At 37.0% G+C, this 27,801-nt stretch overlaps 1 long non-coding RNA gene across 1 annotated transcript; it reads left to right on the top strand.

Moving 5' to 3' along the window:
- LOC145716507 (uncharacterized) lies at positions 1–23,683 on the top strand. The gene is made up of 3 exons (XR_014139191.1): positions 1–316; positions 13,819–13,914; positions 17,962–23,683. It is a non-coding gene; the product is annotated as an uncharacterized LOC145716507 (long non-coding RNA).
- The last annotated feature ends 4,118 nt before the right edge of the window (positions 23,684–27,801 follow it).

The raw sequence follows: 27,801 nt of genomic DNA, 5'->3' as shown, positions 1-27,801 counted from the left end.
GCCTTAGTGTCCTCCCTAGTGAAATAAGCTCTAAAATTCTATTTTCAAGAGAGGCAAAAGCATTGGGTCTTTTCTGTTAGCAGGTCCTTTGTGATGCACATGTTCTGTGGATTCTTTAATGCTGGACATCTTTGATATTTGAAGCAGATTGTTAATGACTAAGTCATCATTCAATTCCCATTTTATTCCTTAGCTACTTTTTTCTTCTGCCTTTGAGTGTATCCACTCTGCATAAAAGCAATGCAGCCATGGATGTATTGATGATTCCTAACTACTGGAGTTTGCCAACAATATTGGCCCTGTTACTGGGGAGGAGGTAAGTGTTCTCATCTCAGATGTTTTTTAACTCTGGAAAATTATTGAAGAAACAGTTCACTTTCTTTTTTTATCCTGCATGATCATTAAAGAATGCACAAAGGGAACCTCTCATGATGGAAAGAAATCCAGCAAATCATCTGAATTAGCATCCACATACAGGCTTGTTGCACTATTGTGTGATTAAAAAGAATTACATCCCCCCAAGAAAAAAAAAGGCTAGTAAAATATTGGAAGGATATTAGAAGAATATTGTTAGAATTAGGAGAACAGATAACCTTCTGGATACTTTCTTTCCAAGACAGGTTCTATGCTATCTGGTTAAAATCACAGTGTAAGTTACAACAATACAATTCAGTTCAAATTCTTGTCAATCAGAATTCTCCCTAGTGAATATTGTGAACATATGTCACTTGATATCATCTCTGATTTTCAGTAGTCTCCATATGAGAATTTTGAGAGTGGAATTGTAACAGCTTCAAGCACAATCTCAGGCAACACAACAACCTTGAAGGTTATTGGGAAGTGTGCAGAGATCTCTGGCTGGTACAGGATAATCAGATACATGGGTTCTTGTTAGATAACAAGAGGGAGGCTCAGTTGTGTGCATCTGGCCCTCCAAAAAATGCGTGAGGTCCAGAATAAAGATCACAAGGAATATTGGAGATGACTCACTTGAACAGAAAAGCAATTTCTTCAGAAACTGAAGATAATATGATAGACACAGATGCATATACAATTAAAAAAAAATACATGGTCCATACATGCACAAAAACCCCTTTTGGGGTTAGTAGATTAAAAATGTCTAAATTGCTTTGAAACTTCATAGGCATTTCAATTTTTAAAGAATAGAAGAATATCTTATTGATCCCTTACAAGTCAACATATTTACATATTTGATTCTTTTTTTTTTTAAAGATTTTATTTATTTATTTGTCAGAGAGAGAGAGTGAGCATAAGCAGTGGGAGAAGCAGACAGAGGGAGAAGCAGGTTCCCCGCTGAGCAGGGAGCCCGATGTGGGACTTGATCCCAGAACCCTGGGATCATGACCTGAGCCGAAGGCAGATGCTTAATGACTGAGCCACCCAGGCATCCCTACATATTTGATTCTTGTTACCTATTACTGCTGTAATTGCTCCTGGACTAACCACCCGATAAAATTTAGATGAAGTGTAGTCTTATAGAGTGTGCTGGTTTTTCTGTATTTGCTTCTCTCTCCAATCCACTTTCTACTCTTCTTTGTGCCTAAGGATATTGAACCCTGTAGAGTGAGTAACTAGAGATCTTTCCCTTCTGGTTCCAGGTGGATTGGACCAATGTGAGGCACTGACAAAAGACAGGAGGGTGGGAGGAGAGAAAGGCTGGGCATTACTTCCACTGCTCCCTCTTTGGGTCTCCAGTCTGGCAGAGGCTGCCTGATCCATGACTACAGCTCATGGTGAACAATTCCTCTTGTGTGGCTATAGCTCCTACTAGACTCTTGTAACATCATTTTCTCCCTTTACCATTCAGGTGGTGGTTTCCTGCTGTGGCTAACTGCTGCAGGTGACTCCTCTATAATAAATACTCCCTTACTTAAATCCTCTTAGCAATCCTACTTGAATGTACCTTGTTTCTTGCCAGGCCCCTTACTAATGCATGAATTCTTCTATTCAGACCCTATTAAAATTAGGAGCTCTAAGTCTTCTTCAGATGCCCACTTATAGGGACAGGGATCAAAGTGCAGAGTATAAAAGGAAAGATAACTGATTTCATCATAAGTATGTTTGAGAAGAGAATCATTCTACCCCATCCTCCATACACACCTCCTTGCTTACATTTCTCCAGCCTTCTTACTTCCTCACTTTCTCCAATACATGGAATGTGTCCCTGCCTCAGTCTTCATACCTGCTCTTTCCTCTACTGAGTCATCTGAAATATCTGGTAGAAGAGTGTTTGGTTTGCCTCCTCACTTTCTTTAGGAATTTGCCACAAAGTCACATTTTCATCGAGGCCTTTTCTGTTCATTGCAGTTAAAATTGCAACCCTGACTCTATCCTTGCACCTTGCTTATTTTTAATCACTGGACTTATTTCCACCTGACATTATTTATTTATGTATATATAGTCTCTGTCTTCTCACTAGAATTTTTTTTTCTTTTGGTAGGGTATGAATGATATGGTGGTATTTGCAGCACCTAGCACAGTTTCTGGCACATATTAGTAGCTCAGTTTTGTTTTGTTTTTTTGAATGACTGAATAATGAGAAGAAAAACATAATAAGATGAAATGAAACATCTATATTCTCTTTTCTATGAGGATATCATAAGGACTAATTCATCTAAAGGTACTTAGAACTCCATAAAGAGGGGAGACAAAAATACCTCAGTTGTAATTAAGGTTTTCTCATCATATCTTATGAAAACTACTTTGATTTGAAGATGAAACTATAGGTTGAGTTATTCAAGCAATTTTAAAAATATTATTTCATTATATTATTATACATTCTTCTAGGTAAATCCAAATAACAAAAACCCTGCTAGCTGTAGGTCAGGGCTAAAATGTACTGTAGGTAATGACATGAAGTGCAGAGATAAGGACATAACACAGAATCCTGATTCAGACTTAACAAGTAGAATTTCCTCTCAATTATGAAGAGGCAACAGTAGATAAGTAGGGAATTGGAGAAACTCAGGAACAGAAACCACATCAAAGTCATAGGATAGTAAAAATGTAACACACTGTGGCTCCATTAGACAGATGCAAATCTACTTGATTTTTAAACATTCCAGTGCAAGAGAGTCACAGTTTTCAGTTTTTTCTATTTAAGAACTAAAGAGTCTTACTTCCACAATGTTTTCTTTAACACTTGCTTACATTCCCTATGACATACACTTGTTTCATTTCATCGTATGTTCAGAAAGTATATGTAAATGTCAGTCACTATCCTTGGTAAAGTAATCCTATTTGGTGACATCATTTATTTACCTCATTTACCTCCATTTATCATTCAACCAAAATAGAACCTGCTACACTTAGTAGGTGCTCAAATTATCATTTGTTGAATTGAGTTCAATTTCCTATCTTCATAGTTGTTTCTTCCACAACCCTTTTATTTTTGCTTTTGATTTTAATGTCTCACTTTTTAAACACATACATTTTTGTTTCAATCTAGCCAATCAAAATACCCTGTCTTCTTTTCAAATTTAGGAAGCCTAATATTTGGTTGAAATCTGACAAGACTGAGTATACTTACTATTCTCAAAAGTGTTGAGACAGTGGTTCTCAAATCTAGCTGCACTTTTAGAATCATTTGGGAAACATTTACTGCTTCCCAGACTCCAAACCCAAAGAAACCTGTTTAATTTGTCTTTAATAGTGCCTGGACATTGTTTTTTTGTTTTTTTTTTAAAGATTTTAATTATTTATTTATTTGAGAGAGAGAATGAGCAAGAGAGCACAAGCCAGGGGAGGGGCAAAGGGAGAGGGAGGAGCAGACTCCCCACTGTACAGGGAGCTCCACAGGGGGCTCCAGCCCAGGACCCTGAGATCATGACCTGAGCTGAAGGCAGACATTTAACAGACTGAGCCACCCAGGAAGCCTGGACATTGTTTTAAAAAAACCCACAAACTTTCCCTACAATGATTTTGTGCAACTAAGGACTAATGCCACTGCCTTAGAACCCAGGTTTGTAGATTTATTTTTGCATCAACTTGCAGCAGACTTGTTTCATCTGAAAGGACCCCGATAACAAGATGACCCAGTGGGCAGACAGTATTACAGATAGCCGGATGCTTGTCCAGATATCTTGAATCTCTGTATGTCATATGGATGCAGCCATATGTTATCACCCAACAAGGAGGATTAGCTGGGAAAAATATGAACATATTTATCTCTGTCAGAGTGGGAGGAATTACACAATTGCTGGAGTTTATCTTTGACTCTCTGAAGAATAGGTCACACAGTTTTAAGCCAGCCTTCCAGCAGAGATGGAAACATCAGACAAACTGCTTATCTGACATACACATAATAATTTAACATATCGTGCCTTTCCCTACTCTGTTGTTCATTTGTATTGCCAAACATGATAAGTGAACAAAGATAGACACACTGTTAGCATTTAAATATTACAATGATTCTCTGTCTTTATTATCTATTTTCTTTCCATCCATCTCTCTTTCTTTCTTTTCTTTACCCTGCCTCTTTTTATATCTTTTCCTCCTCCATCTTAAGGAGCTTTTATGATAATAAGGGTTATTTTTTATTACGAGCAAGTGACACTGTGATAAATTCCTGCATATGATATATGGTAGTGGCACATTGTCTTAACTCAAAAGATTAATTAAAATTGATCATAAAAGAATGCTAATTTACTGAGGCCTCTTTAATACCTGTGAATCCTCTGTTATGAGGGAAAATCACAATGATGTGTGGCAGCAGTGCCATTAGTCTTTGAGCAAAGAATCCTTTGAGTGATGGACAGCTACATGCTTCTCTTAAGTTCTATGCTTTTAAAGGAAGCAGCAGAATGTCCTTTGGCAACTCCCTGACACTTTTCATAGGATGTGTTTCTTTTCTATTGGGAAATAGAGCAAATGTATCCAAGGGAATTGGGTAAACATAAAAATGTATCATTCTAATTATGTCTATATGGATTGAAGATTTATTCTAGTTCGTAGAAAATTCATGTGTGTATTCTAGTGTTAGCAATTACCTGACACTTTATGAAATGGTGCTGTCTTGCAACGGGTCCCCAGAGACAAGAAAAAAACTGCTAAGAACAGGGTTTCAAGCCCTGGAGATCTCATCTTTACCTGTCGTCCACTCCCCTGTTCTAACCGGTCAGCTGGAATCCAGCTATTAACATCATAAAATCCAGGCATAACATAATAAAAACCACAAAGTGATTGCTGTAAAAAAAAATAGAAAAAGAAAAGAAAAAGTAAAAGTAAAGAAATATCAACTAGTGAAAGAAAAGATTAAATCTGAATTCTCTGAATTCTCATGTCAGGTGTTTTAAATATAAATAAATAGAAGGAAGTGTTGATATTATTAATTTATACTAGCGGAGAAGGCTGGAATCTTTTAGGCTGGGATTCCTAAATGAGACAAAAAGTTTCAGTATATTCGGGGGGGAAAGTCAGTTTTACTGATTATGAGGCAGCTCAGTCCAAATGGATGATCTAGTGTTATATTTAGATATACCCTGAAGATCTGACACAGAGATGGAGAATAATCAAGGGCTCCTCTGTTTTGACTACATCAACATCATAATCATCATCAGGCATTAATTGATGTTTGGGCGCCATGGTAATCACTGGTGCTGTGAACAGTAATGAAGACACATTAGACATATTGGAGTAACAATGTGAATAGGAGGTTGAAATTTTATTTTCCAGCAGGGAAAAAGCAAATATTCAAAAAAGTATAACAGACAATGCTGTATGGTTGCAAGAATTCCATGTAGTGTCACTGGATTTATAGATGAAGCTACGGCACCCTTGGATTAGAATTAAACCAACTGGCTGAACCCCTAAATGAAACCACCTTTGCCCAGAGCACCTCTTGGTTCATATTTTACAATAAGAAAGACATAATGCGGATTTTTAAGTACAAGAGGTCATGGGAAAGTATTTTAATTTTCACATACTTGTGATTTAGAAAAAGAAAGGACTCATCTTTTTTCTGAAGCAGAAGAGAAACTTGATGAGCATTTGGCTTTCTTTTTTACTTGAACACCTGGGAAAGTAAATATCTATTAGTATAAGTGAATATCCCTAGAAACAGAAACACAATCCTAGGGATAATAACTAATATTTATTGAGTGCTTATTATGTGCCAGGTGCTATTCTGAGCACTTTGCATAAATTAACTCATTTAATCCTCATCACAATCCTGTGTTGTAGGTATGTACTATTATTATTACCACTATACAGAAGAACTAAACCAGAGAAGATAAATAACTAGACCAAGGTCATGAAGCTGATAAATAGCAGAGCTGGCATTTGAACCTGGGAATGCTGGGTCTAGACTCTGTGCACAAAACCATCATACCTGAGTACCTAGATATATTTGGGTAATTTAAAAAAATATTTTTTTTCTTGCCTCTGCCTAGGATTCTATCACAATCTTGTGAAAGTTAGTTACTTTTTATTATGTGCATTTCAGATCATTAAAAGTTCAATGATTACAGTAAATAGCTGAGCCTATGTCAAAAAATAATACAGGATGATCATCAACCATCAAAGGGCATATTTGCATATGGTCCTGGAAGCCTCTGGAAGGAGGGCGTAGGGCATAGGCAAAGAGGAGCTAAGGACACACAGCCTACCTGAATTTTTCAGGGCTCTAATACCAGGTTGGACCATAAAGGGCATGTCAACCAGACTGTAAGGTTCATAAATCAATGATAAAATTTCCTGGGGAAAAGAGGTTTGATGTATATGTATGGGGAAAGGCTTTATTGTTGGCTTGTCTGAGGCAGCAGGGCCTTCAGGCTATGTAGGGGATAGGTACAGTTCAAGGAGCAACACAGGCCTGAATAAATGGGACCAGTGTTTTGCTTCTGATACATTTACTTACTATGTCAGAATGACATTTCCTCTAGGCTATGATGTGATCCTAGAAATTGAGGTTAGGGCTCTCATGCTAAGGACCATCATGAAATAGACTATTGTACCATATAAACAGTGATGCTCAAGGGTAAATTCCTGGTCTACATCTGTCTGATAACCAATCAGTGCTTTCAAAATGGTTGACGGGAAAGCCTCTCTGATTTGTCCAGATTAACATCATCTAAAACCCCCCAGAGAGGAGATGAGATAGTTCCCCTTTTCTCATAAGTTTCAGAATTGTTCTCTCTAGTATTCAGCCAATAACCCTGCCCCCCTTTTTAAGATTTTACTTATTTGAGAGAGAGAGAGAGAGCACAAGCAGAGGGGATGAGGGGTAGAAGGAGAAGCAGGCTCTCCACTGAGCAGGGAAACCTACCTGAGCTCCATCCCAGGACTGTGGGATCATAACTTAAGCTGAAGGCAGATGCTTAAACAACTGAGCCATCCAGGTGCCCCTGCCAATAACCCCTTTTATAACAAAGTCATGATTATATAAGAAAATAAAATGAAGTAGTGAGATGCTTTCATCTATATACATAGAATTCCAGGAATGTGATTGTTCCAAATGCAGACTGATACAGGTATGTTGACTTGGTTGTACTGGTGACTTGAACCTCACAAGTGACATTGCTGTCAGGACATGATTTTATGAAACTGTAGACAACTTTTGGTTAAAGTCCAGGTAAAACAGGATAAAACCTTTCCACAATTTGCTTAGTACTGGCATTCCTGGAAAAAGTACCTTAGGGAAAACCATGCAGAAACACACTGTGCTTATTGTAAAGTATGGTTAGATTCTAGGCTCAGATTATAAACAGAGTTTTCATCTATGTAAGTGACCAGTGGGACATTTGAAAGTCATGCGAGCTGTGGGACAGTTCTTTGTCAGTGGACTGCTTTGCATACCGTAGAACATGCAGGATCTTTGGCTATCTCTCTTGAAAAACTAGTGCCCATCCTCATTGTGACAACCCAAATACCCCATGCTTTTCCAAAATGCCCCATACAAGGTGGTACCACCACATGGAGAACCATTGGTCACTTGCTTCAATAGAATTTAAGTCTTTTTTTCTCCTTTCTTTAGTGGGAATAACATAGCTATTCATCTGTACTCATGTCTCAGTGACTGTAGACTGTATGTACTGCACATGAAGGTTATTGTTAAGCACCTCTTTAACCTTATAAAATGCCAGGGAAGACATTAAACAAAAATCTCTCTGTAAAACTGAAGTTGCTTTAAGAATGATTCAGCCATGGCAACAGTGAAAGTCAGTTTTTAAAAAGAAAGTGTTCTTTGGCCAGTGTAAATTCCAGAAGGGAAAAAGAAAAAAAAGAAAAAGCCACAGAGACCATCATGGTCATTTTGAAGGGCAAAGAAACCTAAACTGGGTTCTATCCAAAACACAAGTACAAATGCAAAGCAGTTTTTCAGAGGGCCAGTGGCTCTAATACAAAATTATACAGTCAAGTCCAGTTAGCATGAATCCAGCCACAAAAATCAATGTTACATATGTCCTGTCAGAATGACCCACACATAAATCTCTTAAGTGCCAGGCATATTGATAAATCTACCAAGCACTAATGTTATCTCTTTCATAGATAAGATGCCACGTTTTTTTGTGGCATTCATAGATTATTTTAGGCAGGAATAAATTCCTAGAGGAAAAGAGGATAAGAAAAAGAAGATAAAGTATATGCTATTAAAGACACTGAAATTTCTTTTTTCTGTATTGTTTGAAAAAGCACACACTTAGTGACATTCTGTTTTGTCAAAGTAGTTCTAAAACTCACTTTATCCATGAAAACAAAATAGAGAATATTTATAGGATATCAGGAAGCCCATATGCTCCAATGACTACATTGATAGAATATCAGGACAATGCCCAAATGGATAAAGATTTGGTTAGACACAAATAAGACAGATCTTAATGCTTTTTAACTTCTTGGCAAGCATTACTGTTAAGAAATCTCAGATCATAGGTATGATTTTGGAAGTTTTTAAGATACAAACCCCTCAGTATGTCAGTATAGACATGGAGAAACATGAATATTTAGTTTACGATAGTACTACCTCAAATACATAAAAATGCCATTTTTAGATTTATCACATTGGCAAGAATTTCAAAAGGTGAACCTCTTGTACAACAATGTGAATATGCTTAATACTAATGAACTCTTAAAATGAGTAATTAAGATTTTAAAAAAGTGAACCTCTGCAGTCAAAATTCTGCACTTTTAAAATTTGAATATAGTTGACACAATGTTACATTTGCTTCACGTGTTCAACTTAGTGATTTGACAAGTTTATACATTATGCTATGTTCACAAGTGTAGCTGCCATCTGTCCTGTTACATCGCTATTACAATATCATTGACTATATTCCTTATGCTGTACCTTTTATTCCCTAGACTTATTCATTCCATAACTGGAAGCCCGTATCTCCCTCCCTCCTTCACCCATTTTGCCCATCCCCACTCCCCATCTCCTCTGACAACTATCAGTTCTCTGTATTTATAAGTCTGATTTTGCCTTTTTTAATTTGCTTTTGTTTCTTTTTCTTTTTCTTTTTTTTAGATTCTACTTATGAGGGGAATCATATGGCATTTGTCTTTCTCAGTCTGACTTATTTTACTTAGCATAATACCCTCTAGGTCTATGCATGCTGTCTCAAATGGTGCCATCTCATCTTTTTATGGCTGTATAACATCCCAGTGTGTGTGTGTGTGTGTGTGTGTGTGTGTGTGTGTATGTATCACATCTTCCTTATCCATTTGTCTATTGATGGTCACTTAGGTACTTAGGTTGCTTCCATATCTTGGCTATTGTAAATAATGCTGCAATAAATTTCAGAGAGCATATATCGTCTTTGAATTAGTAAAAATTCTACACCTCTTAATAATTTCCTAAGCCTTCTGTGCTACATTATAACCAGTATAGTACAATATCCAGTGGAAAGTAAGCACTGTGAATTCAGGGATGTGATTTATTTTGTTTATAGCTATATCTTCAGAGTCTAAACATGCCTCTCCAAGCAGGAGCTCACAATACTTGTTGAATAAATGCTGACTTTATTATTAAATATCAGTTGTTCTCATGAGCTCCATGTCTTTGAGTGCATAATACAGTCAGTAATAAAATATACTGAATTCTTGGGATCAAGTGAGATAATGTATGCAGAACTACTTTACCAACTCTTTCCAGTATGAATTATTATTTTTACATAATGTTATTTTGATGTTTATCTTTTAAAAATAAAATCCCAGGTATTAATCAATAAGTGAGTAAAAGCCAAAAGAGTACCTGACTTCTCAGTAACACTGCACATTTCCTGAAACACTCTTATCTTTTAGTTTTCAAGATGTCTTGTGTCTGAGATTTCACTGACCACTCCTTCTCAATCTCTTTTGCTAGTTTTCCCTAAAACCTTTTTGCTTGGAATTGATCTTGGAGCCCCTTCTCCTCTCTTTACATTCTCTCTTTTGGTGATACTGTTTGTTACCATCACTTTATATGTCATCTACAGACTGAGGACCCCTCAATTATGCCCATTTCAAATGTCTCCTCGTATATATATGTTTAACTGCCTCCCCCAACCTTTCATTTTGGATGTCTCACAGGCATCTCAAAATCTATGTGGATGTGAATTCCTTTGCACCTCACCACACCCCACCTATGTTCACATTTGATCTGCTTTCAAACTTCTCCAACTTAGAAGATGTCAGCACATCTACTGATGTATCCATTCAGTTGCTTAAGTCAGAAACCTTGGAGTGGAGTCATACATAATTTGCTTTTCCTAATCCTCCTGCCTTCCCTCAGCCAATTCATCAACAGATTCCTTGAGTCTTCCTTCAAAATATTTTCAAATCTTTATTTTTCTTTATCTTCTCTGCCAAGACTCTGGTACAATATACCCTCCCTTCTTCCTTGGAGGACAGCAATAGTGTCCAACTGCATCTCCTTCTTTCATCGTCTATTTAGTTACCAAGGGAACAATTTGAACTTTAAATCATTTTCAGTCCTCTTTTATGCTCTCCCATTTCATTAAAAATCTAATTCAACCCCCTTGATATTTCTTATATAGTTCTGATGATCTGACTGCTATCTATTTTTTATAACCTTATTTTATGTCTGTCTTCTTTTCCCTCCTCTGTTCCAGCTGCTATGGCATACTCTCTGATCTTTGAACAAACTGATGTCTTTTTATGTTTCAGGACTTTTATACAGGCTTTTGTCTTCCCCTAATACTACTTAAAATGGCAGGATCTTTCTCATTCCATAGTCTTCAGCATACATGTCTCTCCTCTTATTTATTTATCTAAATTAGCCCCATTCTTTGTTGTTCTTCATCACTGTACACTGTGTTTTCTTCATAAGACCAACTATGATTTGACTGATGTATTTACTTACTTACATAATGCCTGTCCCCCTAACTGTAGTCCAGTTCTTTTAGGACAGAAAGATGTCTATTTTGGATATTACATTTTTGGAGGAGAGCCTAGAAGCTCAGAACCAAGTTTCCTAGCTCACTTACTTTTTTTTTTTTTTCAGAAAACTTACCTCAGTTTGTAATTATACAATCCTTAGAGTGATCATTTCAATCATGTCTATCTGTCCCACAAACCAGAAAGCTCCGTGAAGACAGGAACCATGTCTGACTTTGGCCACTTGGTACATAGCATAGGGGCCACATATAATAGTACTCAGTGCATACTTGTTGGATTTTATTGACTGAATAATAACTTTAGAGTATACAGAAGGAAATTCTTATCAGATCAGCAACCTTAGATCGAAAGCAGCAGATTCTAACATAATCATCTTACATGATTAATCACACTGTATTTTTCTAATTATCCTAGGAGTGGGCATTTCATTTGGTTTCCATTATCTTAAATCTTTATAAAGTGATATATTTTTTTTTTTAAAGATTTATTTATTTGAGCGAGAGAATGAGATAGAGAGCATGAGAGGGGGGAGGGTCAGAGAGAGAGGCAGACTCCCCGCCGAGCAGGGAGCCCGATGCGGGACTCGATCCCGGGACTCCAGGATCATGACCTGAGCCGAAGGCAGTCGCCTAACCAACTGAGCCACCCAGGCGCCCTATAAAGTGATATTTTTAAAAATTGTGTTTAAGGGGTGCCTGAGTGGCTCAGTTGGTTAAGCATCTGCCTTCACCTAAGGTCATGATATCAGGGTCCTGGGATCAAGCCCTGCTCAGCAACGAGTCTGCTTCTCCCTCTCCCTTTGCCCCTCCCCCTGCTCATGCATGCTCTCTCTCAAATAAATAAACGAAATCTTTAAAAAATTGTGTTCAAAAAATCCTTAAATATAATAAACTTTCCATGAAGAATTCTAACAACTGCCTGTGTTCATAAAAATTGTGTGAAAACCTCTGCTGAACAATGTCATTCAAAACTAGAAAGTTGTATGACTTTGATAATTATGCTTCTTGAACTGACTATAAAGAAAATATGAACTATTATGGTTAGTTTCCATGAGTTTCATTCTGCATTATAGAACAGTCTCTCTTCATGAAAAGAAAAGGGAGGTGGGCATTTTATTTTTCCCTCAAGTCTAGTACTTTATTATGGAGGGGTAGCACCGCAGATTCAAATACTATGGAATGTACTTTAGAACCTGATAACTTTAAACATGAAATTTGTCAAGCTTATGTTCAAGTAGTTCAGTAGAGGATTAAAAACTACATTACTGAACTAAGGTCCTATGAAAAATGCCACCTCTTGTATTCCAAGAGACTTAAGAATTTGAAGTTGCAGTCCAGAATCAGCTATGCACTTTATTTTAAAGAGATAAAACCTCAGAGCTTTCTTTGCCATAATAAATGTCCACTAACTTCATTATAACATCATTGTTTTAAATCCATGCTTCGGGAATTACCATGTTTTAGCTAAGATCATGTTTAACAAAGTCTCTGTAGCATTTCTGGTTACTAAACTCTGCTAAATAATGAACTGTTAAGGAATCCTTGAAGAATTGGTGACATTTGCCTAGATGACAGAAGAGGAAAGAAAGATGCTTGGAGGTAGCAATGAACATAATATGTTTGCAGGTCAGTAAAAATACTGACCTGCATTGCCCAGAGGGAATAAGTGGGAGGAAAGAAGAAATAAGGCAGGCTAGGTAGGGAGACCAGTGAAGACCTTGAAAAGCAAGCAGAATGGTAAACTTGACCCAGTGGAGATAGGGAGTCACTGAAGGTTATTAAGCAAGTAAGTAAATGCTTCAAAGTCATCTAGAGCCCTTTTTGTGTTTTTCACAGTACCAGATTTGCTTTGAAAGTGGTCAGTGTTATAGATCTGATAAACGCAATTGTGAAGAAATGCTTACTAAAAGAGATGCATCTGTACAAACTTCTTAGCAGATAATAGATCCTCATTATGTGTTAGCTCCCAACCTTCCTTTCTAAGGCTTTGGTACCTTTGAGCTAGTTAGTTTTGCCCCAGCACATGGTCATTTTCTCTAAAGTAAAGTAGCTATAACATGATACTTGCCATTTGTCTATCTTACAAAAACCTTTTGATGAATGTGATCATCAAATTCCTGGAGGCAGTATGGCTAAAAGAGATGCATTTTGTATAGCTGTCAATTGTTACACCAACAGATGACTGGTAATTCTATACCCAACACATTTTAAGGAAAAAGTTGAATAATTGGTGAAAATACAAGCATAATTCTGAGTTAGATATCCAATTATGGTTCAAATATGCTTGGGAATCATTAAGGCAAATGAACATTTCAGTTGTAAATAACTGTCTACCAATGTCTAGTATTTAGGATTCTCACCCTGGAGCAGTCCTGAAAGAATAACCTGATGTGGAAATCTCAGAGGTTTTTGGGAATCATATCCATCCATACTGATGCTTTACAACTCTTAACTCTCTTCCCAGACTGCTTACCTATTATTATAGTGCAGCCGTGAAGCCATGAGTGTTTCCTGGACAGATGGTGACTCGACTGAGACCCAGAGGTCCAGGTGTGGGCAGGTAAAGGCTCTTTCAGGAGTAACATAATTGCCACTGGGGTGGCGGGGGTGATGACTAAGCAAACATGAGCCATCTCAACTTAGGGTCCTATCCCACTGCTCTTTCTTTCTCCCACAGTACATCCAAGGAACGACTGCCCCCTGAGCTCAGGAGTATCTGTTCATTGCAGTCATTCATACGTATTCTGGGGAACAGGGTTTGTCAAGGCAGGTTTCCCTAGAGAAGATGGCATCGGAGGAATCTATTTTTGTGAACCCACCTGCCAGTCTCCCTCCCTTAATGAATATCAACAATAAGGCCTGACAATAGTAATGCCAGTGTGTGAGGCCCAACTTCTCTCTGAAGGCTTAAGGTTGTCTGACTTCCATTTGTCTGCTTTGAGATTGCCTGCTGATGACTATGGCACAACCTTAGCATCATGACCTTGGCCTGCTAGTGACTATGGCCTGTTCTGACAGCCAGCTTAACCCTCCAGTTCTGGAATTGCCTCTTTCTCAACTTTCCAACATTATGACTGACATAGCCAGCCACTGCTGTGTGTAAAATGGCTTAGTGGTGCCACTAATAAAATAAAGCTGCATCATAAACTGTGCTACTGCTTTGGCTCATACCCCATGGCATATGCATATTCTCAAATTACCCATCGAATCCACAAACACTAATTGACCATCTACTATATGTGATTGGGCTGGTTAAACCATGGTGTACCAGTATGCCTAGTGCTTAGGTCTTCTTGCTCTTCAAAGGTCATTGACAACATTTAAGAACTCAAAATAAAACAAAACAAAATAAAACATTGATTCTAAAATATAAAAAGACAGTAACCCTGAAAAATTTAAAGCAATAAATGTTTAAATGTCTACAAAAACTAACATTGCTTCAACTTCGTTAATTGTTAAGGTTCATGTCCAGTAAAATTTCATAACCATTGAAAACAATTTGTGATTTAGATTTTTTCACTTTGCAAGAATTCCTAGGCATGCATTGAGACTGAGATTGTGGAGAAATTAGAGCCAATCACAAAGTGTTAGGCTTAACACCAAATTTCAAAAAAAAAAAAAATTACAAATATCTTTAAAATGTAATAGTAAAAATTCAGTAAAAATAGGCAGTAATGTGACTACTAAAATTTAACATGTTTCTGGTGATGTGGAGTGGGGCCTCTCCAAGCAAAAATAAGTGCTGTTAAAAATGATTCTTTTTTTTTTTTTTAATTTAAATTCAAGTTAGTTAACATACAGTGCAGCACTGATTTCAGGAGCAGAATCCAGTGATTCATCACCCAATGTTCATCCCAACAAGTGCCTATCACCCGTTTAGCTCATCCCTCACTCACATCCCCTCCAGTCACCCTCAGTTTAGCCTCTATATTTAAGAGTTTCTTATGGTTTGCACCCCTCTCTGTTTTTATCTTATTTTATTTTTCCTTCCCTTCCCCTATGTTGCTGTTTTGTTTCTTAAATTATACATATGAGTGAAATTATATATTTGTCTTTCTCTGACTGACTTACTTTGCTTGGCATAATACATTCTAATTCCATCCATGTTGTTGCAAATGGCAAGATTTCATTCTTCTTGATCACCGAGTATATATATACCACATCTTCTTTATCCACTCATCAGTCGGTGGACATTTGGGCTCTTTCATTGGCTATTATTGATAGTGCTGCTATGTGTTGGGATGCATGTGCCCTTTTGAATAAGCGTTTTTGATTCTTGGGTTAAATACCTAGCAGTGCAATTGCTGGGTCATAGGGTAGTTCTATTTTTAACTTTTTGAGGTACCTCCATTCTATTTTCCAGAGTAGCTGTACCAGTTTACGTTCCCACCAGCAGTGTTGAATTTGATGAGTTTTTTATAGACTTCGGATACTAACCCCTTATCTAATATTAAAATATGATTCTGTAAGACGTACTGCTTACTTGGTTTGCCCAGAATTTCTGGAGTCTCTTGTGGGGTTATCTCTGTACGTGGTTACTTAATATGGAATCTTAAGAAGACCAAAAGAGGATTCATTGAGAATGGTTGTTCCATACTTCAAAATGAAACAGTGCCTATATTACTGTCCCTTAACTTCAACATAAATCCAAATACCTGCAAAGTATATGTACTGTGTATTTTGATAAAAATTTCCCATTCTCCTCCCTGAGGAGCTAATTTTGACTAAGAGCTTAGAGGATAGCCTTCCCTCCTCATCCCCATGCATATGGAGATTTTCTTTCACAAGTTTTATGAATATTTTTCTGTGTTCCACATCATTCTTGCCCCACAGTGTTCTGTCGTGAAAATGTTACTTGTGTTAGGGTCTTCATTTCTATCTTAAATAGATTTCTAACTCTGTTACATTTCTCAAGTTTTGCTTCAATAATAATAATAAAGTAACAAGCCATCTCTCATTGAATACTTACTGTGTGTGGCTCTGTACCATACGTACACATTTCATGTAGTTCTGATATATTTTCAAGGTGTGTATTATTATCTCAATTTTACAGATAAAGAAAAATAGTCTCAGAATTTGTGTTACTATTCATTGCCACATGGTGACTATCTTGAGCAAGATTCAGCTCCCTCATGGTAACTCCAACCATCTTTTCACTACAAAATATTTCCTTCCAAATTTTTATCACATGTTTCTTATTGGATTGTCATTATAATCTATAGGGTGCCAGCCCCATGTGGGAACCTCCAATAACTGTAGGATAGATCACCTTCCACTCAATGTCTCTACTGTTTGCATTTTGACCACGATGAGACCTCTTTCTGTCCAGAATTTCTCTGTTATGCTTTTAATACAGGGAAAGTTAAATAGATCTCTGGGCAAGAATAGTCATTTACTTGCTGGAATCTCAGCTGGAGATAATTTTTTTTTTCCCCACTATACAGTGTCAGGGCACTTCCTGTTTAATGCCACTGAGTTACTTCTCATAACAGCAACTCATAAGTCCTATTGTTCTGTTATTTCCTTTCCAATACTAGATATACTACTGAATTAGAAAGACAAGCTCAGAAGGCTGTGAGCATAAAAAGAAAGGGTACCAATTCATGTGGTTTCTTTGTTGTGGGGTCCTTTCTGCTATTTACAGATAATTCTATTTACTTGATAATATAATTGCTCAGAGTTTGCTTTCAGTTAACAAGTCTTTATTAATTGAATTCTATAGCAGTCTGCTCCCTTTAATGCGCTTTGCAAAATGCCTGCTATTTACTTAGTGTTAAGGAGGAAATGGCTTCTTTCTAATCTGCATGCTCTGTCCTATGTCTGCTTTTTCTCTTTCTGTATAATCAGCAATCTGTTTGTTGTTTACTGCAGCAGTGGAAAGGATTATAATTTGTTCCCTTTAGTGGGAAGAGAAAGTTGCTGATTGGGATCACAGTTGAATATGAATCTTTTATAGGACAGAAATGTGCACAACATGTTTAGTGATTAAACATTCCTCAGAGGGTGGTCTGGTTTACTCATTTTGACTCAAAATCATGTGCATTATACAAAGTTAGTTCAATATTAGGAAAACAATTAGTATATTACTTCCTACCAATAGGTCAGAAAAGTAAAAACAATTTGATAATTTCAATAAAATTAGAAAAATTCTGGAAAAAATTTACACTCATATTTTATTTTAAAATCTTTCCAAACACATATGAAATTTCATTAACATATGTTGTTTCTGTAACATCTCAAATCAATGGCTGACTTCATTCTTAATAGTATCCAATTAAAATCAGGTGGAAAACAAAAATGTCTGTTATTATCATTGTTATCTAATTGTTCTGGAAGTGCTAATCAAAGCCATAAGATATGGAACCAAAATAAGAAGTATAATTATTAGAAAGGAAATGCAAAATTATCTTTATTTGCAGATGTTATAGTTATATACTGTAAAACATAGAAAAGGATGAACTTAAAAACCATAAGAATTTATAAGAACCTAAAATAAAATGTACTGATGCAAGATGAAAATACAACCCCCTCCCCTCACCCCATAAGTGACCCACCAAGACAGGCACCATCATCATCATCATCATCATCATTGTTATTATTATTAAAGTTGGTCTCTCAGGGGTCTCCCAGCCAGTGATGCTCTTGCTGTGGATGAATGTGGTGAAGATGGAGCATGTCCTGAGCATTAAGCCACAGCACAAGCTCATATTACACGTTTCCTTCATCAGAGTTGTCACCATCACCCTAAAACTTGGCAATCTTACAGACAAAATGCATGTTTTAAAGTGAAGAACCAGGCACCACATTGATGCAGAAGGGAAGTTTGATAAATCTGTGATGTTATAGCCTTTCAATTACAATCCCAATGAGAAAAATAAGCACACATTTACAGTCCAACTTGCGTCTGCTCCTGCTGACACCTCTGGTGACAATGGAAGCAGAACGACCAGAGGCAAAACCAGAAGACATAGGTCCAAAACTAAAGGTATGTTTGAATGGCCAGGAGAAAATAACAAGCCACATGTTGTAGAAATCAATAAAACGCATTTACAAGTGCATCACAGACAAAAACACCAACAGTGTCTAAGTCTCTCAGTTCTTCATCTTGGGAGGACACTGAAGTTAAGTGATGGATGATGGTAGGACGCTGCAGGTAAAGTTCAGAGGCTGCAGGAGAACAGTTAAAAGATGATGAGCTTCTGTATTAGTTAGCTCAAGCTGCCATAAAAAAACCACTAACTGGGCAGCTTTAAACAACAGACATTTATTTTGTAACAGTTCTGGAGGCTAGGATTCCATGTTCGTGGTGCCAGTAAATTTGGTTTGTGGTGAGAGCCCTCTTCCTGGCTTGTAGACACCTGCCTTCTTGCTGTGTGCTCATATGGCCTTTCCTTTGTACTCATATGGAGAAAGAGAGAGAGAGAGTGCAAGGGAACAGGAGCGGGAGTGGGGGAGAGAGGAAGATCCATCTCTGGTGTCTCTTCCTCTTCTCATAAAGACACCAATTCAACTGGACTAGAGTCCTGCCTTTATTAACCTCATTTAACCTTAATTACCTCCCTAAAAGCCCTATCTCCAAATACACTCATATGGGGGAGGGGGTTAGGGTTTCAATATATGAATGGGGGGCACAATTCAGTCTGTAATAGCTTTTTTATATGAGGAAGACAGTGCAGAGCAATAATTCAACTTCTGCTGGAGTCGTAGCTCCTTGCTCTGGGGGGTTTCTTTCTTTACTCTTGGGATAATTATAAAGAAAATCTCCCTGTAGAGGCAGCATGCAAAGGATAGAACATTGGATTGATCAATCTACTATATCTTGAGGTTTAAATATATCTTAATAATGTCTAAAAATAAATTAATGATTGATGATATCTCACAGGTCTTTCCTTCAAATTACCCCTCCCTATACAAAGACACACACACACACACACAACACAATCTTTTAGACAATTTATTTTTATTTTTAATTTTTTAAAGATTTTATTTATTTATTTGACACACACAGAGCACAAGTAGGCAGAGCAGCAGGCAGAGGGAGAGGGAGAAGCAGGCTCCCTGCTGAGCAGAGATCCTGATGCGGGGCTTGATTCCAGGACCCTGAGTTAATAACCTGAGCCGAAGGCAGATGTTAAACTGACTGAGCCACCCAGGCACCCCTCTTTTAGACAAAATGTATAGTAAATTATTTGGGCAGAGGGTGGTGAATGATCTTTATTAAATGACAAGGGGAATTGTAAATAATACTACAATGGAGTATTATAAAGATAATTTTCACCATGTGTAGGCCTTGGTACATGTTGCTAGATTACCAAGGTATTCTTCCTTTCATTGTTGATACTGGCCTTGGGAAGCTGGAATCGAGCATAGAGGAATACACCAATGGTTCATTGACTTCAGAGGTTTCTTTCCCATGTCTTCAATTCTGTTTAAGCCATCAGCTTCATGGCACCGATGAACAGACTCAGAAGCCAAAAAGAATTTCATTGTGGTGATAAGAGACATGCTAGTCGTGAATGAAAGGCATATAGTAACTGATTTACCTAGCGCATTGAAATTTTGCTGCTTTGTTTTCTTAAAGGGGACCAATTTGGTCTGTTGGTACATATAGTAAAATTGAACTGAGATCAAGAGATGTTTAATGCCTGGTTATTTAATGTATTTCATTTGGTAGTTTTTTTTTTTTTTAATTGTCACAAGATTACAACTAATGCTGTGGCTTAAACTCATGTGTCTTAATAAATGCCATTGGGTTAAGTTGGCATTGCTGCTGAGAGCTGTGCTGGCCCCTTATCTCTACATTGTTGTGGAAGTTATGATTTATTTAAATGTTGGAAAACAGGTTTAAAGATATGTTTTTCCATGTAAGTAAATAACATTTTTCATAGGAAGGGATGTACTTAGTAACAACAATCAAATCTAGATTATCCTTTCACTGAAGAAGAGTCAGAAGCTGAACCTAAGCAAAAGCATATATTGTTTTTTCACAACTCCTAACCACCACTTATACTTCTAGCAAACTGACCCCCATATCCAGGACCTTTAGTTTGGAATCATGAAGAGTGATTCAGGCTGCAGAATGGTGAGGAGAGAAGGTAACAAGCTTTAGGTAGAGGAAGAGAGGAGAGGAATATGGGGAAAGACTCTTCAGGTAATCCAGAAAATAGTCACTGAGACTATGAATATGAACTTTTTTATGATGTAAAAGACCAGTCCAATTATGTATCATCTTAAAATTAAAAAAATATAAAGCTTCAAAACGGAATTCTTTTTGTCACATTTGCTAAATTGGAGTGCTTACTGTTGTTGTTATTATTTTGTCATCAGAAAGTTGAGTTTAAAATAGGCTTCATCTGTGAAAGATATATTTCATGACTGAATGGCATTTTCTTTGTTTGACTTTAGCTGCGGGTATGAAAACAACACAACTAAAAATCTTTTTAAAAATGCACAATCAGGGATGCCTGGGTGGCTCAGTCGGTTAAGCATCTGCCTTTGGCTAAGGTCATGATCCCGGAGTCCTGGGATTGAGCCCTGCATCAGGCTCCCTGCTCAGTGGGGAGTCTACTTCTCCCTCCACCCTTCTCCTCCCCTTCTCTGCTCATGTGTGCTCTCTCTCTCAAGTAAATAAATACAATCTTAAAAAAAAGAAAATAAATTTCTCAAAAAAGCAACATCATTAGCCTTTCTACATTTCACCATTATAAATAAATGCATACATACAACAATAAATAAAAAAATAGATAATGTGGAAACTCATTTTCAATCCCAATGAAAAGATAAACTACAAAAGAATAACCTTAATATTAGAAAAATATGTGAAGATCATATGAGGAAAACTGTAACACTCTACCTAAATAGTTTTATTTTTGACGATTTTATTTATTTGAGAGAGAGAGAGAGAGAATGGGCACAGTGGGGGGCAGAGGCAGAGGGAGAGGGTGAGGGAGAAGCAGACTCCCCGCTGAGCAAGGAGCCTGATGTGGGGCTTGATCCCAGGACCCCAACACCATGACCTGAGCTGAAGGCAGATGCTTAACTGACTGAGCCACCCAGGCACCCCTCTACATAAATGGTTTTTGGTAAAAAGAGATGCTTATACTAGGAAGAATAAATAGCTCTAAGGTGTCAAGTCATTCCTAAATCAATTATAGTTTTCATGAAAATTCCAATGAATATTTTCCATGTTGACAAAATGTTTCTAAAGCTACTCTGAAAGAATAAAAAAATAGTGTAATAGAATAGAAAATCCAGAAATAAGTCCACAATTATATGGTCAATTATCTTTGACAAAGGAGGAAAATATCCAATGAAAAAAAGTCTCTTCAACAAGTGGTGTTGGGAAAACTGGACAGCAACATGCAAAAGAATGAAACTGGACCACTTTCTTACACCATACATAAAAATAAATTCAAAATGGATGAAAGACCTAAATGTGAGACAGGAAACCATCAAAATCCTGGAGGAGAACACAGGCAGCAACCTCTTTGACATCAGCCTTAGCAACTTCTTACTAGACACAGCTCCAGAGGCAAGGAAACAAAAGCAAATGAACTATTGGGATTTCAAGATAAAACCTTCTGCACAGGAAAGGAAACAATCAATAAAACTAAAAGGCAACTTTGGAATGGGAAAAGATATTTGCAAATGCCATATCTGATAAATGGTTAGTATCCAAAATCTATAAAGAACTCATCAAACTCAACACCCAAAAAACAAATAATCCAGTTAAGAAATGGGCAGAAGACATGAATAGACATTTTTTCCAAAGGAGACATACAGATAGCTAACATACACATGAAGAGATACTCATCACTTATCAGGGAAACACAAATCAAAAATACAATGAGGTATCACCTCACACCTGTCAGAATGGCTAAAATTAACAACACAGGAAACAACAGGTGCTGGCAAGGATGCAAGGGGAACCCTCATGCACTGTTGGTGGGAATGCAAACTGGTGCAGCCACTCTGGAAAACAGTATGGAGGTTCCTCACAAAGTTAAAAATAGAACTACCTTATGATCCAACAATTGCACTACTAGATGTTTAACTAAAGGATATGAAAGTGCTGATTCGAAGGGACACCCCAATGTTTATAGCAGAAAATAGTGTTTTTTTAAAGAGAGAGATTAATTCATTCAGTAAATCCATACAGCAAATTGGATTTGATAATATATAGGTGACAGGTGGCTTTGACCAGTGTATGTTTGGTGCAGTGGTATGAATGAGCATCTTATCATAGTTGGTTAAGAGAAAATGGAAGTTAGAAAATGAACATCAACAACTATGTTGAGTAGATTTGTTATAAAAAGGAGCAATCATGGCTGGTGGAGAAATTTTATCTTTTTTTTTTTTTTTCAAGAAAGGAATTATTATAGCATGTTTTTTGTTTTGGTGGGAATGATCCAGTAGAGAAGGAAAAATTAATGATGCAAAAGAGAAAAGACATAATAGTCTTTGAACACACTGACAGTGGCTGGGATATTAGGCAAAAATAGGACTTTCTTAAATCCATGACAAAGGGTTATGGTTGGTTATATGATAAAATAAGATAAAAATAGAACAATAAATTAGTATAGATAAGGAAAGGGTAATTCTTTGCTAGTATTCTATACATTCATTAATGAGAAAAAAAGTACACTTGTTAAATGTCTGATGGATAACCAAATAAATAAATTATGGTAAGTTTATTACAATAGTATTCAATTATTTTAAATAATGAGTACAAATGCATTACCATGACCAAAACATACCATTCCTAAATATACATGATTAAGACTAAGGAACAAAAAGCAAGTTTCAGAACTATATTCATTGTACTATCTCACTTATTTAAAGCAACAAGGAATGCATATAACATTTTTGTATATATTCAGAAAATACTTGGAAAAATGCACAACAAACTTCATAATGATCACATGGAGGGAGGGTGAGAGAATGTCTGCATTGTACATTGGATCTTTGCCATTTGAATTTTTTAACAGAAGCATCTGTTGAATTTATAATTAAGACATGTTAAATCAAAAAGAGATATACTGATAGATTTTACCCATGTATATAAAATTAAGATTTCCCACAAAATTAAGAAGGAAAAATGAACTAGAAACACACACCCACACACACAAAGACACTAATAGTTAAAATGAACAAATTGGGGGGCGCCTGGGTGGCTCAGTCATTAAGTGTCTGCTTCTGCTCAGGTCATGATCCTGTGGTCCTAGGATCAAGGCCCGCATCGGGGTCCCTGCTCAGCCAGGAGCCTGCTTCTCCCTCTCCCGTTCCCTCTGCTTGTGTTCCCTCTCTAGCTGTGTCTCTCTCTCTCTCTGTGTGTCAAATAAATAAATTAATTAAAAAAAATAAAAATAAAGAAAATGAACAAATTTCATGAGTAGTAATTAATGCATTCAACATTAAAATATATCTGTTCATTAGTTGGTTACTATGTATCTAACATTTTTAGATAGAGTATATGCAAATATGAGCATGAAACATTGTTCTCAAGGAGCTTCCAATCTAGTGGAAGAGACAGAAGAGTAAATATGAAATTCTGATTCAAAGTGATAATGCATATGACATGAAAAGGATGGGCAGACATAGAGAACAAATGTACCCTGAATTTCTAAATACATGTACTAAGCTGAGACCCAACAGGCAAGTGGGAGTTATCCAGAGAAGAAAGGACATTCCAGGTAGCAACAATAGCAAGTGCAAAGGCCCAGAACAAGTAAAAGTGTCACATGCTGAGAAAACTGCAAATCAGTTTCATTAATGTGTTCCCAACATATATCACAATGCCTCATATTTAACTGAATGAGTTTGACTGAGCATAGGGTCACATTTGGGGAAAAAGAGAGGTTGCAAATATTTCATACAAATGACAAGCAAATTCAAGAAAAATATATCAATTAAAATAAAATAATAACAAGGTACCATTTAATTTGCCAAAACATTAAAACAAAAGGAGACACCAAGTATGATTGAGAGTGACATCGAACTGCCGACACTCTTGTGCATTTTCACATGTTGAACACTTGAAGAAGGAAAGTTTTGCAAAATAAATCAAGAGCTTTAAAAATGTACATGCTTCTGGGGTGACCGGGTGGCTCAATTGGTTACGCATCTGACTCTCGATCTCAGCTCAGGTCTTGATCTCAGGGTTGTTAGTTCAAGCCCTGCACTGGGCTCTGTGCTTGGCATGGAGCCTACTTAAAAAAAAAAACATGTACGTGCTTCTCATCTAACAGTTCTTCTCTTGGGTAACTCTCCTGAAAAACTTTTAGTTACACCAAAAACATGCCCAAATCTGTGTACAAATATACCAATTTCCACAGTACTTCCAGTAAGTCAGAAGTAGAAATAACCTGTCCTAACAGTGAAGAATATTCAAGTTAATTATCCATTCTGCATCATTAAAAAAGATACGTAAGGAAAGTTTAAAGTTCTCAGGAAAGACCTTTGTTGTGATGTAAAAATGTAAATTATAAAAATGAGAAGCATACTTTTTTTTTTTTAAATGAGGTGCTGTAGAGTAGAGGAAATGCAGCAAAATGTTGACTGTAGTGATGTTAGATGGGAGAACTACAAGTGATACTTTTTCTTTCTTCTACCTCTCTGTAATTTCTAAGTTTAGTATAAGAAAACCACCAAATGAACTAAAAAAATTTTTAAATATGTACTAATTATCCTAAATTGAAAATATATAGACTTCTGTGAAGCCATTTAGAAATGGTATCTTAAAGCCTGGAATATGGAATAGTGGCTTTGAGAGCTCTGTTCTTTTCATGTTAGTTTTGTCAGCTTCCCAAAATTAATTTAAAGGTAATCCTTTAAAATTAAAATAGGATTAGCCAAAACTGTTTATTCATGGGGAAAAGGGTGAAGGAGAGCCAGTTAGAATGAGTCTGGCTTTGTAGGCAGCCTTTCTAGAGAGGAAGCTCCTAAAATCATGAGATACAGAGTTCCTAGGGGCCCGTGAAAAGAAAGGACAGCCAGTATGGGGATTGCATGACATTGCAATATGGTAAAAGCAAGAATGATTTACTATCTAGGTTTTAACTGATTTAGATTCAAATCTTCCAGTAAACCGATTTTCAATAATGAATATGTCAGTTATGAGTTTTTCTTTATACAAGGTTGAATTTTTGACCACTTTATTTTCTCTCTTTATCCCAGCATAAAATTCCAGTAATGGGGGTACAATTTCAGGTGAATGAATTGTACATTTGTTATTGTATAGTTCTCTTTGTCTAATAAAAAATAAACTTTTTCTTGGTACTAAGAGTTCTTTGTATATCAAGGAAATTAGCCCCTTGTTTGGCAAATATGTTGCTTATTTGCTCTCATTTGATCATTTATCTTTTGACTTTGTTTACAAATTTTTCTTTTGCTATGCAGAAATTTCTAATGTATCATTTTCTTAAGCTATACTCATGTGTGCAGAAAATAAAAAGATACTATTTTCCTTTGTTTTTGAATACCTTAACTTCACTTATATTTCCAGCAATCCTTCTGTTCCCCTCTCGTTGCACGTGATAAGAGATGAATTTTATTCACTTATATAAATCCAATCATTTTAAGTTTAAACTATGACAACTCAGGACTTCCTTCACTCCCTAACCTGAAGAGGCATATAAGTTCTGGGGTCTTGTAGAGGGTCATGGTGTTGGGGGAATGTGATTAGTCCCTCAGCTGGGTTCTGTTCACGTCTGCATCTGTTGGGATGGCTATTAACACCCGCTGATGGTTGGCCTCACTAAAATGGCTGTGGTCCCTAGTTGTACAGTATAGTCCATGCTGCCATCTGCTGGTGTTTCCTCTTGTTTACAACTGTGATACCTCTTCAGGTCCCCCAGATCACTCTAGAAACTGACAGCTGTATACTTTTAAGGATAATTTCATCTTCTCTTCTTTTACTCTCTGGGGCTACAGAAAGTTGGTGGGATTGTCTTAGCTTCTTCATACAGCCATCCCAGTTGCTCTCATTCTACCGTGATGATGCCAACGAGGACTCCTGCGAAGAACACTCCCACTCAGAGTTCCAAATAGGAAGTGAGGTATGGGTCTTTTCTACTCTTAGGTCTTAACCTTCTTTCTCCTACCCTTCAGAGAATTTTTATTTCATTTTGGGAAAACGAAAATTGACTTATTGTTCTCTATATTTTTTGCCTTAAATCTGGGCCATAGAAAGGCCAAGGAATTGACACAATTCTCTTTGACTACCCTGAGGTTGTCTTCCCTCTTTGTGTCAGTGAAGACCTTGTGTTTAGTTCTGATGCTTGGATTAACACTGTGGGGCAAAGGAAGCATAGGAAATAATATACCTACTTGAATTTAATGATATCATCCTGCACCAGTTTTTATGTAGTAAAATTTGTCTATCCTCCTGCTCTTGCTTCTGGTTATGGTATTCTAAGGTCTTTTTCACCTCAAGATTTTGCAGAATTTTATCTGTATTTTCTTCTAGTATTTTTATAAACTCAACATTTTAAACATTTAAATCTTGGACTTATCTGGTATTTATTTTGGTGTACACAGTTAAGACAAGAACCCAGTTTACTAATTTCTCATTTTTTAAAAAAGATTTATTTATTTATTTGAGAGAGAGAGAGACCATGTGTGAACAGGGGGAGGAGCAGAGGGGGAGGGAGAGGAGGGGGAAAGAATCTCAAGCAGATTCTGGGTGGAGCCCCACACGGGGCTCCTTTTCACAACCCTGAGATCATGACCTGAGCCGAAACCAAGAGTCCGATGCTTAACTGACTGAGCCACCCAGGGGCCCAGTTTACTAATTTCTCAAAATGACACTGTGGTAACATACTGGTTTGGATTTCTTGGAGCAAGATTTAGCCTGAAGTGCTCCAAGATGCCAGAAATAATCATTAATTTCATGACTGAACCTGTCTTTAGAAGTTAGAATAGTGTTGTCACCTTTGTTTGCCTATTGGAACATGTAGGGATATATAAAAAATACCAGTAAGTTGGTCTTAACCCCTCATGGTTATAAAAATCTTCCTTGATGATTCCAATACAGTTATATTTGAGAACTATTAGGTTACAAGCCTGTCTTTATGGCAAAAGAGAGCATAAGTGAAACCCATGTGACATTTCTTTTCTTTTTTTTTTTTTAAAGATTTTATTTATTTATTTGAGAGAGAGAGTGAGCACGAGAGGGGGGAGCGGGAGAGGGAGAAGCAGACTCCCCGCTGAGCATGGAGCCTGATGCGGGACTCGATCCCGGGACTCCAGGATCATGACCTGAGCTGAAGGCAGTCGCCCAACCAACTGAGCCACCCAGGCGCCCGATGTGGCATTTATTTTCCTATAGAGCAGGGTGGAATGTGCATCCCAATCACCTGGAGGGCCTGTTGAAACCCAGGTTGCTGGGCCCCACTCTCAGAGTTTCTAATTTAGAAAGTCTGGAGTGATGCCTAAGAATTAGCATTTC

The sequence above is a fragment of the Leptonychotes weddellii genome, chromosome 12, assembly GCF_054177405.1.
Source record: "Leptonychotes weddellii isolate Sample4059 chromosome 12, ASM5417740v2, whole genome shotgun sequence".
Lineage (NCBI taxonomy): Eukaryota > Metazoa > Chordata > Mammalia > Carnivora > Phocidae > Leptonychotes > Leptonychotes weddellii.
The sequence above is the reverse complement of the archived record's forward strand: the minus strand, read 5'-3'. Positions and strand labels throughout refer to the sequence as shown.